Below are 13,411 nucleotides of genomic sequence, written 5' to 3' on the forward strand. Positions count from 1 at the left end.
TTTCGTTTTGAATGTTGAGTTTGCTCAAGGTGTGCCACAGCCAGAAGGAGCCAGGGAGCATTCTTACATTTGAAAACACTGCCCCAGAAGTGGGACAGTTGGTTTACTTATCTGAGCAGTAAACCAAACAGCTGAGTCATAGGAATGTGTGGTAAAGAATGTTAAGTCATAGGAATGCTAGTTAAGTGTTTATCAGCCTTTTTTTTTTTTTTTTAGGGGAGAAGAGGGTCAGCCCTCCCTCTAATTTAATTCTGTTTTAGCTAGCAGTCACACTTTATTTCTTCATATCATTTGAAGAAGAAGTGCAAAGGAGATGATGCCAGTGTAAAGCCACCACGAGCATCCCAGTGGCCATATTAAATTATGGATGGGTTATGCACTCGGCATAGTAATTTGCACTACAGAGTGTTTCCTCCCAGATTAGATTAAAAGCTGCTTTTTTTTTTTCTGTGTGTTTAAAAGATGCTTTACAAATTGGGCACCCTTGATTGTTACATACTGAGAAACTCCACTGTTCTCAAATGAATATACATGAGCATTTGCAGTGAACACAAAGTTTTGTCCTACTTTTTCAAGTTTTTTTAATTGTGGTAAAATGCACATAACAGAAAATTTACCATTTTAACCATGTTTAAATGTACAGTCGAGTGGGATTCAGGACAGTCACACTGTTGGGTGATCACCACCACCATCCGTGTCCAGAACTTTGTCATCTTTCCAAACTGAAACTCTGTATCCATTAAACACTAACTGCCCACTCCCCTCCCCCAGCCCCTGGCAAGCACCCTTCCACTTTCTGTCTCTGAATCTGACTATTCTGGGGATCTCGTGTGAGTGGAACCATTATAGGACTTGTTCTTTTGTCACTGGCTTCTTTTACTTCGCGTGACATTCTCAGGCTTCATCCAAGTTGGAGCCTGTGTCAGAATTTCCTTCCTGTTTAATGCCGAACAATATTCCATTGTACGTATAGACCACGTTCTGCTTATCCAGTCATCCGTTGATGCACACGTAGGTTGCTTTCACCCTTTGGCTGTTGGAAATAATGCTGCTGTGGACATAGGTGTTGTCCTACTTTTTTGAAGACAGTTACATACAGCCCCTCCTTCCCTCCCCTCCCCTGTTAGAGGGATTTCTGCAGCCACATGTGTGGCACTTGGCCCTGGCCCATCTCTGCAGGCAGGCCTTCTGCCCTGCCTTGGGTAGGTGACACAGAGAGGTAGAAGATGGTTTGTGCCCTGGAGAAGGAGCTCATGATGTAGCTGAGACCATCAGTAAGTGGAAGGTTAGTGTGGGACCAGCTAAGAGGAGGGTGTGGGGGCCAGGAGCCGAGGGTGTGGGGTGCTGAAGTGAGCATGCCCAGGAGAGCAGGTGAGGTGTGTGCCCTGACCTGTGAGTCCTCACCATGGGTGAGGGGATTTGGGTGCTGTGGCATTGGAGCTGGGTCCTGAAGGTGGGCTGGGGTCTGAAAAGATGGAAAGGATTGAGAAAAGGCCTTGTGTGCAGAGGAACTGACAAGGGCTGGGAAGAGATGAGTGCAGGGTGCAGGGCGGGGGGCCATCACACAGGCCACCAGAGTCAGTCCTTGGAGATAGGTTTGGTTTTCCCCCAGCGGACAGTGAGTCATCTGAGCTTTGTAATGGAGAAATGACAGTAGAGACCCAGGGCAGGGGTACCCCCAGCCCCAGCCTGGGTCCACATGGCCCTGTGTCCTTGGGACCCCTGCAGCAGCCCTCTTGGCCTCTCCGGCTGCCACATGCATCTCCTGCAGCACGCATGTTGGTTTGGGCCTCCATGAAAAATGCTCGCCAAGCTCCCATCACAAGTGTGGCCAAGTCCCAGGGGCTGTGGCCCTCCCCTGGAAAGCACTGGCTTGGCCCAGCGTCCCTGCCTCACCTGCTGGGCCTTGTGGTCTCTGTGCCACAGATGGTGTCAGTTTGCCTGATGCCAGATCACTGGGACTGCTTCAGTGATCTTTGTCAGCCTCTGCATGGCATTGGCAGTGACCATTCAGTCTTCGGCACTCTCTCTTTGGGATGGGGGCAGGGGCAGGGGCTGGTGAATGCTGCTTTTCTTTGATTTTTCTTCTGCCTCACTGGCTTCTCTTCTCTTTCGGGAATCCTTTCCATCACCCTCTATCTTCAGATCATTCCCCAGTGTCTCAGTCAGCTCGGGCTGCGTAACAAGTACCATAGACTGGGGAACTTACCCAACAGACATTTAGTTCCTCTTGGTTCTGGAAGTCTGAGATCAAATGTCAACAGGCCTTCCAAGGCCTCTCTTCTTGCCTTGTGCATGGTGTCTTCTCCCTGTGACCTCTGTGTATGTATCTGTGTCCTAATCTCTTATTACAAGGACACCAGCCCTGTTGGATTATGGCTCATCCCAATGACCTCACTTTAAGTTAATCACCTCTGTAAGGGCCCTGTCTCTATTTACATTCACATTCTGAGGTACTAGTGGTCAGGACTCCCAACATTTGAGGGCTTGGGGGGCTTTTTTGGAGGGTGATAGGCCACAGTTCAGCCCATAACATCCAAGTTCCAGCACACCTGAGTAGGGCAGCACCAGATCTTTATCTGTAGCCTGAATGTTTCCTCAAAGCCCTAAACCTGTGTATTTGGTTAACTACTGGCCTGGACCTCTCATCTGGCCCCTGATCTTTTCCACCCCCCCTTGCTTCAAATCCCAGTGTTTTGGTCCTAAATTGAAGATGAGAAGCTTCTTTGACTTCCTTGCTTCAAATCATTTGTGGTTTGTGGTGCTCCATGACCCTCAGGATGAGGTTGGGTCTGGTTGGTTGGTTCTCGGGGTCCTTGATGGTCTGAACCCTGCACACTTCTCCTACACTGTCCCCCCCCCACCATCATGCCTGTACAGGGACTCTGTGCTCCAGCCCCCAGTTTCTCAAACAATACTTGACCTTTGTATGTGGTGCTCTTTTGGCCCAGAATACACCTGCCCTCCCCATCATCCTGTCACCTTCTTCAAGCCTTTCCTGCCTCCCTATTCCTCCACTCTAATCCTCTGTCCCTGCTTTCCTGGCCCAGATCTGCATCCATGGTACCTGGATCTAGTAGGTGCTCAATTAACATTTCTTGAATGGTGAAGGTAAAGGGATAGTAAAGGGGCCTTTACTCTCATCTGGGCAAAGTAAGGTGATTTAATTCTAGGATGATAATAATAAGCCAGAGGACAGGTACATAGGCCAACTCAGACCTAAAGTCTAATTTCAGTGAGTTATTGAAAACTAAGGAAGGTGATGTAATATATTTGAAATAGCAGCTAATCAAACTTGAATTCATGCTAGGCTATAGAATAGATTGTATGTTTACTTTAAGTCCTGGTTTTTCAGAACTTTAAGTCACAGAGCCTTTTCTTCTCATGAAAGTGACACATAGAACTGGTCTGAATCTAGGACTGCAGTGGTGGTGGCTGGGGCTCTTCAGGTCACCCGGGAACTTTTGGAACCATCTATGGGACCCCAGCATCAGTTGTTTAAAAACATTCTCTGGATGATTTCCACATGGTACAGTTTTTCCCCCAGGGGACATTTGGCAATGTCCAGAAACATTTTGGGTGGTCACAGCTGAGAAGGGAGTGCTACTGACATCTGGTGGGTAGAGACCAGGGATGCTGCTGAATATCCCACAATGCACAGGACAGCCCCCACAGCAAAGAATGATCCAGTTGAGCATGCCAAGTTTGAGAAATCCTGGTCTAGGCTAATACAGAAGTTCATTGTTTTTTCTGACCATACCCAGCAGATGGCCGGGGTCAGCCCGGGTGAGACCTTGGTTCCTCTGTAACCCACAAGGGGAGCATTGGTATGCAGGCTCAGGAGTTATAGAAGAGCGATTCATCACACCAGGAATTATCACAGTTCAGCCAGGGCCCCTCTGCCCTCTGTGAAGAACGGGTTTGCTAAGTGCATTAGTGGTGTAAACTAAGTGTCAGCAGGCACGTTTAGCCTACCTAGGGAAGCGCATTATGAAACACTGCCTTAGCATATTTATGTACAAATGAATGTTGCTAAACGACCAAGTCACTCATTAAAGGAGGTCCTTTGAAACTGCTTGGAATAATGGTTAATTACTTGAAAAGGAAACATTTATTTGGAAGTAAAAGGTATTTATTTTCAAAACGTCTCTAATTCAGACCAGCTTTTTCCATAATTAATTCCCATTAAGGTGGTTTGATAATGTTTTCAGCAGCAGGAAACAAGAACTCCCCCAGGGGACAGAGGCCAAGAAGTAGAGTTCAGAATCAAACATAAGCACTGTTTACATTGACTGAGTAGCAGCTCAGGCTTGACCTTTCCCTTGGGCACAGGCAGTGAACCTTAAGTAGTCCTCTTGTGACATTTACCTGTGCTTATCTGTGAAAGTGAGGATGTGAGGTATCAGCTAGGTATGCTGGTGAGGCACCCCTTTAATTAACCTAAGCCAACTCCCCACCTCAGGGAGGTCCTGACCCCAGTCAGCTTCCATGCCCTCCTCAGCAGTGGACTCTTTCCCTCCTTAGATGTTCATGGCATAACCTGGCTGTCCCACTCATTTATATTACATTTGGAGAGTTTGTGCTTGATATCCTTGATATCCCTGATAAAGAACTGTCAAGGGCCACGGATGGTGAGACAGCTGAGTGTCCTGGGGCAGGGCAGAGAGTCCTATCTCGCTCTTAGAAGGAACTTTCAAGTAGTAAATAAAGGTGCTTCAACTAGAGGTCATCCAGTGAGAGGTAGTGAAATGCAGGAAGGCGATGTGTCTTCATAGGAGCCTGGTAGTTTCTGGAGCCGTGTTGTATGGTGAGTCATCGGATCTTCTGTGTTCCAAGGTAGGATTTTTATTGTTTCATCTTAATAGAAGATTTATTTTTAATCTTTTTTCTGGGAAGTCCCATAAGAAACAAGTTTTCAAATATGCGTATCATCTAGGCTATGAGAATGTTTTGGGGTTTTGTTTTTGTTTTTGTTTTATTTTTGGTTTATTTTATTTTGTTTTATTTTTGTGTAGCTGCTGATAACACATTTGAATTAAACTGAATTGTGCTTAAGTATAAGCAGTGGTTTCTCTAATTAATTTCTCATCTGCCATTGGATTTATCCCCATTTATAATTCTAGTTCTTCTTTGACAGGACCTCAGATAAGTGACTAATGGGAGGGATGGTGAAAAGGAAAACTATAACCTCGATTATGAATCTCGTCTCCAAAATCAATTTGGGGGAAACTGAAATGACCTTGAACAGGCAAAAGGTTACCAGGGAATTTAAAGACTCATAGTTTATCCTACCGAAAATAGGTTTTTAAATCTACATTCCTTTAGTATGGGGAGGCAGGGCACACAGCAGTCTTTCTTCAGTGATCTGTTTGTATAGCAAATATAGTGGCCTAATCTCATATAGTTAAAAGTATGTGCAGGGAAGACACCCCTGAGAAAAGTCCAGAGCAGCATGTGATATGCACACGTTCACTGAGCAGGCTGTCTGTGCAAGGCACTGTGCTGGGGCTACTGGGGAGAAGGAGCCCGTGGGCCGTGCCTTGAAGATAGGCAGAGATGGGCAGTAGGAGAGCAGTCTGGGCAGAGGGAAGAATGGAGCAAACTGATGGTGAAGAGGGGGAGCAGGTATGAGCAGGGGAATAACCAGAACGTAAGGCCTGTGCAAGGAATGGGAAGAAGTATGTGTTTTCAGCGAGATGGGTGAGCACGTATGGTAGTGTAAAGGGTTTGAAAGCTTGGAGGGTTCATGAGGGTGCTGTCTGCTGCACATCGTAGAGAACCTCAGAGCAAATGCGCTTAAAAATTATCTAGAGGGGTGCCTGGGTGGCTCAGTTGGTTGAGCCTGAGTCTTGGTTTCAGCCCAGGTCATGATCTCACAGTTCGTGAGTTTGAGCCCCATGTCAGGCTCTGCGCTAATGGTGAGAGCCCCACCTCTCTCCCTGTCTCTCTCTGTCGTAAAATAAATAAACTTAAATTTTTTTTTAAATAGACAGAAATACCTGTGATGTTTCCAGAAACCCAGAGATAGGATGGGCTCCCCTGCATGCTTCTGGGCCTTCTTCAGCATTGCTTCACGCTAATGCTGTGTTAGTCCGTACTGCAGACTGGGGGCCTTGAACCACAGAACTCGTTCTTCACAGCTCTGGAGGCCAGAATCCCGAGATCAGGGTGCCGGCAGGATAGTTCCTTCCGAGGCCTCTCTCTTTGGCTTGCAGATGGCCATCTTCTCCCTGTGTCTTCACATGGTCTTCTCTCTGCGTGTGTCTGCCTCCGAATCTCTTCTTATAAGGACACTGGTCAGCGACCTCATTTTAACTTAAACCTCTGTACAAACCCTTTCTCCAAATACAGTCACATTCTGAGGAATGGGGGTGGGGAATGGAGGGGGTTAGGACTTCAACAGGTGTATTTTTTTTTTAATTTTTTTTTTAACGTTTATTTATTTTTGAGACAGAGAGAGACAGAGCATGAACGGGGGAGGGCCAGAGAGAGAGGGAGGCACAGAATCTGAAACAGGCTCCAGGCTCTGAGCTGTCAGCACAGAGCCTGACATGGGGCTCGAACTCACAGACCGTGAGATCATGACCTGAGCCGAAGTCGGATGCTTAACCAACTGAGCCACCCAGGCACCCCTCAACAGGTGTATTTTGAGGGGATACAATTCAGCCCATAACAAACACCAAGTTCCTTGTAGTGTCAAAGTGGCTTCCTATGACAGCAGGTTATTTGCTGTCCCCCCAGCCCCCTGATGACTTGGAGAAGAGGGAACCAACAGCCTTCTCCTTGAGCATGGGGCACAAATCCTTCTCTGTCATCTGCCTCCCTTATCACATGCCTGTCCCTGGACTGACACCACTCACTGGGAAGTGCCGTGTGTGCACTAGGGATGGGCCACCTTACCCTGGGTGCTATGGGAGGAGGGTGTCTGTGTAAGCTGACTTCTGCAAAGAATGGCACTGGTGAGAGGAGGCACTGTAAGTTACCAGCACAGCCCATCGCTCTCTGCAGAGAGTTCAGATTTCCTCTGGCAGGTGATGGGGGGTATTGAAGGATTTAAAGAAAGTTTTTTTATGTTTATTTATTTTTGAGACAGAGAGAAACAGAGCATGAGTCGGGGAGGGGCAGAGAGAGGGGGAAACACAGAATCTAAAGCAGGCTCCAGGCTCTGAGCTGTCAGCACAGAGCCCAACGCGGGGCTTGAACCCAGGAACTGTGAGATCATGACCTGAGCCGAAGGCAGACGCTCAACCAGCTGAGCCACCCAGGCGCCGCAAGGACTTTTTAAGCAAGGTCACGGCAGCATGACCTTCCCAGGTGCCCTTTATATTCCCAGCCGTGTACTGGCTGCTCTAAGCAGGCCCCTCGATTCACCCTTGGGAGAAGCCAATGAGGCTGCCCTGTTATCAGCATCTGCCAGGTGAGGAAACGGACATGAAGGTGCTAAGAAACTCGACCGGGGTCACGCTGTGGACAGGTGGTGAAGTCAGCAGCCCACCAGGCATCACCCCAGCTCCAATATCTATGCTCGTTCTATGACGGCAGTGCCACATTTTCAGAAGACAAAGCTGGCTGTGCTGGAGGAGAGGGGGTAAGGTGCCAAGTGGTGGTGCTGCTGATGCTGGAGACCCAGGCCAGGGGTGCTGGAGAAGGAAGATAGAGCAAAGTCACTGACGTATCTGACGGAGGGAGATGGGAGGGCATGAAGCTTCGAGGGGGTCTGGAATCCAGGTGTCTGTGGGGTTGGCTCCTTCCAATGGCTGGGGGAAGACTGCTCCAGCCCCTGGTGGTTGCTGCCTTCTTTGGTTTCTTTTCGGCTCATAAATGCATCACTCCCATCTTCCACCCTCCCGCAGCCTTTACCCCATGTCTTCCTATCTCCACCTCATCCTCCCTCCCTGTGTGTCTCTGTGTCCAAGTTGCCCCTTTTCATACAGATACCAGTCACACTGGGTTGGGGCCCACTTTAATGATGTCATTGTAACTTGATTACCTCTGTGAAGGCCCTGTTTCCAAATGAGGTCATGTTCTGCGGCCCCTGGGGGTAACACTTCACCAGAACTTAGAGGGGGTGGCGGGGGTGGGGAGACACAATTTACCCACCACAGAGCCCTTTCAGGGAGAAGGGAGAAGGTTCCAATCACTGGAACTCTGGTGATTGTATCTTTCACGTCAGTTTTGCAAGAAGGGGGCTTTCCATCCGTTTTGGTGCTGTTGGAATCAAGGTGGTGACAGAGAGGGGCAGGTAAAGAGAAGAGGTAGCTGTGAACAGGGTGGGTACCTGTGGGGTACTTCACGCGGCGGGGAGGGGAAGGAGGAGGACACAGAGGCTGTGGCAGGTTTACTGGGGCCCAGTGTCTTACATGTGTCATCGCTGAGTCCTGACCACAGCCCTTCTGAGAAGTGGGACTGGTTCCGGCTTACTCATAAGGAACTTGGACTTAAGAGAGATTAAGGGAACGTGGCTAAATGGACCCAGCTGACCAAAACGGCAGGGGTGGTGGGATTTGGGCCCCTGAGGATCAGCGTTCCAGTTCTGGGGATGCATCACTGTCCCTGTGAACGGGCTTCTGAAGGCAGGCATTCGCGGAGGCTCCTTACCAGGGTGGTCGTAGCCCTGCATTTCTAGGGAGGAGCGTAAACCCAGGGTGGGGATCTGTTTTGCTTGCGTTTTGATACAGTAACAATAACACTCTTGTTTGGAACTGACGTACAACCCATAAGCACATTTGTTTAGAATCTCAGGCCTTGAAATAGCAACTGTGTAACTCCCTCTGTTCTGAGTGCTTGGCCTCCAGATCTACTGTAGAAGGGGAAAGTACAAACACATGCCTTCCCTCTTTGTGGTTAATCCAGCTATTTGAGATGTACCGTCAGCCAGGGGTCTGTGCCCTGTGCGGCTCCTTCCCCTTTCCCTCTGGCCAGTGGGAGGAGGAAGCTGGGAAGCCCCAGTCTCTTTGGGTATTCCTGTCTTATCTTTGGGGACCCATTTAAAACAATTTCCCAGATTTTTGGAGGTGGAGGTATCATCAACACGTTGGTAAAAGGTGCGTATCTTAACTGTATAGGTTAGTGGGTTTCAACTCCTCTTCCACCCATTAAGTACCATCTACATGAAGACAGAGAACATCTCCCTCACCCTGTTCAGTTCCCTCATGCCTGTCCAATCAGCTCACCCCCACAGGCAGCCACTGGTTTAATTTCCAGTACCCCAGCTTAGCTTTGCCTAGTGCAGAATGTCACAGAAATGCAGCCACACGGTATGCAGGCTTTTGCGTCTGCTGCTCCACCCAGCCCCATCTTTGAGACTCGTCCCGGCTACCGTGTGAACCAATAGTCTCTCCCTTTTGCTGCCACACAGTATCCCGTTTTGTTTCTCTCTTCACCAGTCGATGGACCCATGAGTTGTTTCCTGCTTCTGGCTATTATGCATTGACTGCCAAGAACATTCATCCTTTCTGGTCCTTACTGCCTTCTAGCTCTAATATTTAAGAGTTGATTGACAGAATCAGAGCAGCTAGAGAGAAATCTTGACTTGTTTATAATCTAGGTAAGTTTCCTTCTTTGTCTTTTCTTTTTATGGGTAGAAGCCGGAGTGACAGGGTGCCTGTGGGAAGGAGGGGCCCCCGACTCTGTGGGGCGGGAATCTCGATACTATTTCCCTGGCCCTAGAGAGTTCTGGCACCACAGCTCCAGTGACTCACTCCCCAGGTTGAGGAGGAGGCCCTAAGGATGGTGGTTGTGACAGACCGGGAATAAGGACAGGCAGGGAGAGGCCACACCTGGACAAGGTACTGCCAGGCAGCTGCTGTCACCAAAGGGTTCTGATGTACACTTGACCCTTGAGCAACACAGATGTGAGCTCCAAGGGGCTACTTATGCATGGATTTCTTTCAAGAAATACAGGGCAGTAAACTTATTTCCTTTCTGATTTTCTTGATAACATTTTCTTTTCCCTGGCTCACTTTATTGTAAGAATATAGTATGTAATACATATATAACACATGTATGAATCAACTGTTTATGTTATCATTAAGACTTCTGGTCAACCGTAGGCTGTTAGTAAAGTTTTGGAGGAATTAAAAGTTCTGTGTGGATTTTCAGCTACATGGGAGGTCAGTGCCCCTAGCTCCCACCTTATTCAAAGGTCAGCTGTAGTTTCCTCCCATCTCTTGTGACACAGAGAACCCCGTGCAGCAGCCAGGCCTTCCTGCCTGTTTTGTAGCTACCTCCCACTGGTGGCAACTTTGCTGACAACCTCCTCTTCCTTTCTTTCTTTAACAAGACGAAGGTCAGGGGCTCCTGGGTGGCTCAGTCAGTTAAGCATCTGACTTTGGCTCAGGTCATGATCTTCCAGTTTGTGGGTTCAAACCCTGTGTCAGGCTCTGTGCTCAGAGCACAGCTCAGAGCCTGGAGCCTGCTTCAGATTCTGTGTCTCCCTGTCTCTCTCTGCTCCTCCCCCCGCCCCTCAAAAAATGAATATGCTTTAAAAAAAAAACAAGAAGAAGAAGATGATAACGACCCAGGTCAGTCTTGTGAGGGCAGAGACCTCAAGGTTTAAAGAACCTTTGGAGAAAACCCCAGACAAAACACATGGTACATCCCCTATCAGCCAGCCCATAGCTGGATGGAAATGGTGGCAAGGCCCCAGTTTGCAGGGGCCCTAGCAAGGGGAATTCTTCTCTGATGGAAAATCCTGTTTGTTCCCTTCACTGGATTAAGGGCGGAGTTAGGGGAGTATTTTTTTGTTCATGTTTATTTTTTGAGAGCGAGAGAGAGCACACCCATGCACACACACACACAGACAAACACACACACACACACACAAGCAGGGGAGGAGCAGAGAGAGGAGGACATAGGATCCAAAGCAGGCTCTGCATTGACAGCACAGAACCCGACACGGGGCTTGAACTCACAAACCACGAGATCATGACCTGAGCCCAAGTCGGACACAACTGACTGAGCCACCCAGGCACCCCTAGGGAAGTAATTCTCAACAGGAATGAGGGAATGAGAGGAGAGTAGGCCCTCCCAGGCTCTCAGTACCTGTCTGAAAACCTTAAAGGAAGCCATAAAATGTAGGCAGACGGTGCCCACCATTTTTAAACATACGACCATGTGGCATTTTTCACAGGGTTTTCACATTTCTGTTTGCAAATCACTCGGCGTTTTGTCAGGAGGTGTGTTTGTGCCTGTGCACACGTGTCAACCCAAGATGACCTGCATTTTTTTAAAGCTGGTGAAGCAACCAGGGGTACACTTTTAGTGAATAACCATTTAGAGATTGGAGACCCCAGCATGTTCACCGTACTGACCCATTCATCATGATGGCTGTTGAAATGACAAAGCCCAAGAAGAAGGTTCTCCCTACATTTAGGCATTTAGTGTTTTGAACAACGTTTTTACACAGGAGCAAAGAAGCTTGGTCCCTTTAGGCTTTGTGAAAGCAGTCCCATGATTTGAAAAAAGACGTTTTTTTTTTAATGATTTTTGGTGTGGGCTTTTTCATGGTCTCGCAGCCAGCTCCCCTGCAAACCCTGAGTGGTTGGGAGGAATTCAGTGCGCATCCCAGCGGGGATCCGGGCTCTCCTGCGTGCGGGTGCTGCGTGGAGTGGCGGTGGGGAGCCCAGCGTGGAGCTCAGTGCAGAAGACCCAGGTCTGAATCCCGAAGAGCTGCCTCTTCGCCTCTATGAAAAGCTGGGGGGTTCTTTAGCCTCTGGGAACCCCACTGCCAAGGTGGAGACGACGTTTACTGCATGAGGCTTTGTGGGGATTAAACCAAATGACTGATGTGCTCGCTCTGTCTCAGCAGAGTGTGTATTTTGAGTCCTTCTCTGCAAGAGGCTCGCGTTGCACTTAGGAGGGCAGTCACGCAGTCGGCTCTGTAATGCACCTTGGAGCTTGCTGCACTGTCCCAGCCATTAACGTTAGACCTTTACAACAAGTATGGAAGGTCACCGGACGTAATTAAGATCAGCCCTGGCAAATGCCAGCGTTTGCAGCCTGTGGCCAGCCAGCTGAGCCATGGAGACAGGCGGCTACTCCACTCTCTCTCACTTTGAGAAACCCTCTTCCTTTGGCCCCACCTCATCTCCAGGCTAGTCAACTGTTCCTCATTTAGGTGCATTTCCTAGGTCTCCTTAAATGCTCTGGTTCTCAAAATCTCCTCTCCCTGTTTTCTAAAACATCCAGGGGTGCCTGGTGGCTCAGTAGGTTAAGCGTCTGACTTCAGCTCAGGTCATGATCTCATGGTTCACAAGTTCGAGCCCTACATTGGGCTCTGTGCTGACAGCTCAGAGCCTGGAGCCTGCTTCAGATTCTGTCTCCCTCTCTCTCTACCCCTCCCCCACTTGCTCTCTCTCTCTCTCTCTCTCTCTTTCTCAAAAATAATTAAAAACATTTAAAAACAAAATATCTGTGCAACTCTCCTAGCTAAGAAATGAAAGCAGTTCACACCTAGGTATAAATGACTGATAGGATTAATTCTCTTCCTTTCTGGGTTCATCCACATCTTTAAACCTGTTAATCAATGACTAACCAACAACCTGCAACCCTCATGTTCACCCATGGGCAGGCTGTTTTGAAAGTCTTTACCACCCTCCCTCCCACCCCATCCCATGAAGAGCCAGGGTCAGGGATTTGGTTGTCTTCCTCTGAAAAAGGCTGAGATCTTTGATCAGGATATGTGTAACAACAGCAGCATCAAGCAAAAGCTAAAAGAAGGTTTGCTTTCAGTTAACATTTTAATTCCATTTAAAATTTGTTTTGGATCAATTTCAGCTCTGTAACATGGTGTGGGAGGCCCCCCGCAGCATTCACCCCCTTGCTTGTTCCCACCTTTGTTCTAACTCCGTGTCAGGCCCAGGTGTGGGTCTCCTTCCTTCCCCATGCTTCTGCCGTCTTCTAGTGCAGCTTTCTGCTCACCCATAGCCCCATACATGCCCAAGGCTTGGAAGGTTCCCACAAAGAAGTCATGATGAGAAATGGAAACTTAGACCCCCCTGATGCACTGCTCGGGCACCTAATACACATCCACCATCAAGGCCCTTCATTTCTCAGAGTTGTCATTCTTATTCATGGCCGTTTTCCATTCTTAGACTTTCAACTCTTCAGAGCCAGGACAGTGTTATTCCCCTGGGGTGTGGCACCCTGTAGGTGAGCAGTACATGGTCATTAAACACTGAAGCTGTGCCGTACTCTGCAACACGCAGATGAGCTCCTGGTGGGCCTGAAGGAGAAAGCAAAACTGCTTATGTTGAGGGCCGGCCCTAAGAGCTTGGGGCAACCTGCCTGGAACGTTGTGTGAGGTTGATGGTGAAGGTTGAGGGGCACGGGTGACAATGTGACACAGGAAGGTGCGGTCACTCTTCCTTTATTGTGGGGGATTTTCCTTTCCACCGTTCATTCACGGGCA

At 48.6% G+C, this 13,411-nt stretch overlaps 1 protein-coding gene across 4 annotated transcripts in view; it reads left to right on the forward strand.

Moving 5' to 3' along the window:
* The window catches only part of SLC22A23 (solute carrier family 22 member 23), a 182,033-nt gene that overhangs the window by 11,266 nt on the left and 157,356 nt on the right, over positions 1–13,411 (forward strand). The gene's annotated exons all lie outside the window — the stretch shown is intronic.

This window comes from Lynx canadensis, chromosome B2 (genome assembly GCF_007474595.2).
Source record: "Lynx canadensis isolate LIC74 chromosome B2, mLynCan4.pri.v2, whole genome shotgun sequence".
NCBI lineage: Eukaryota > Metazoa > Chordata > Mammalia > Carnivora > Felidae > Lynx > Lynx canadensis.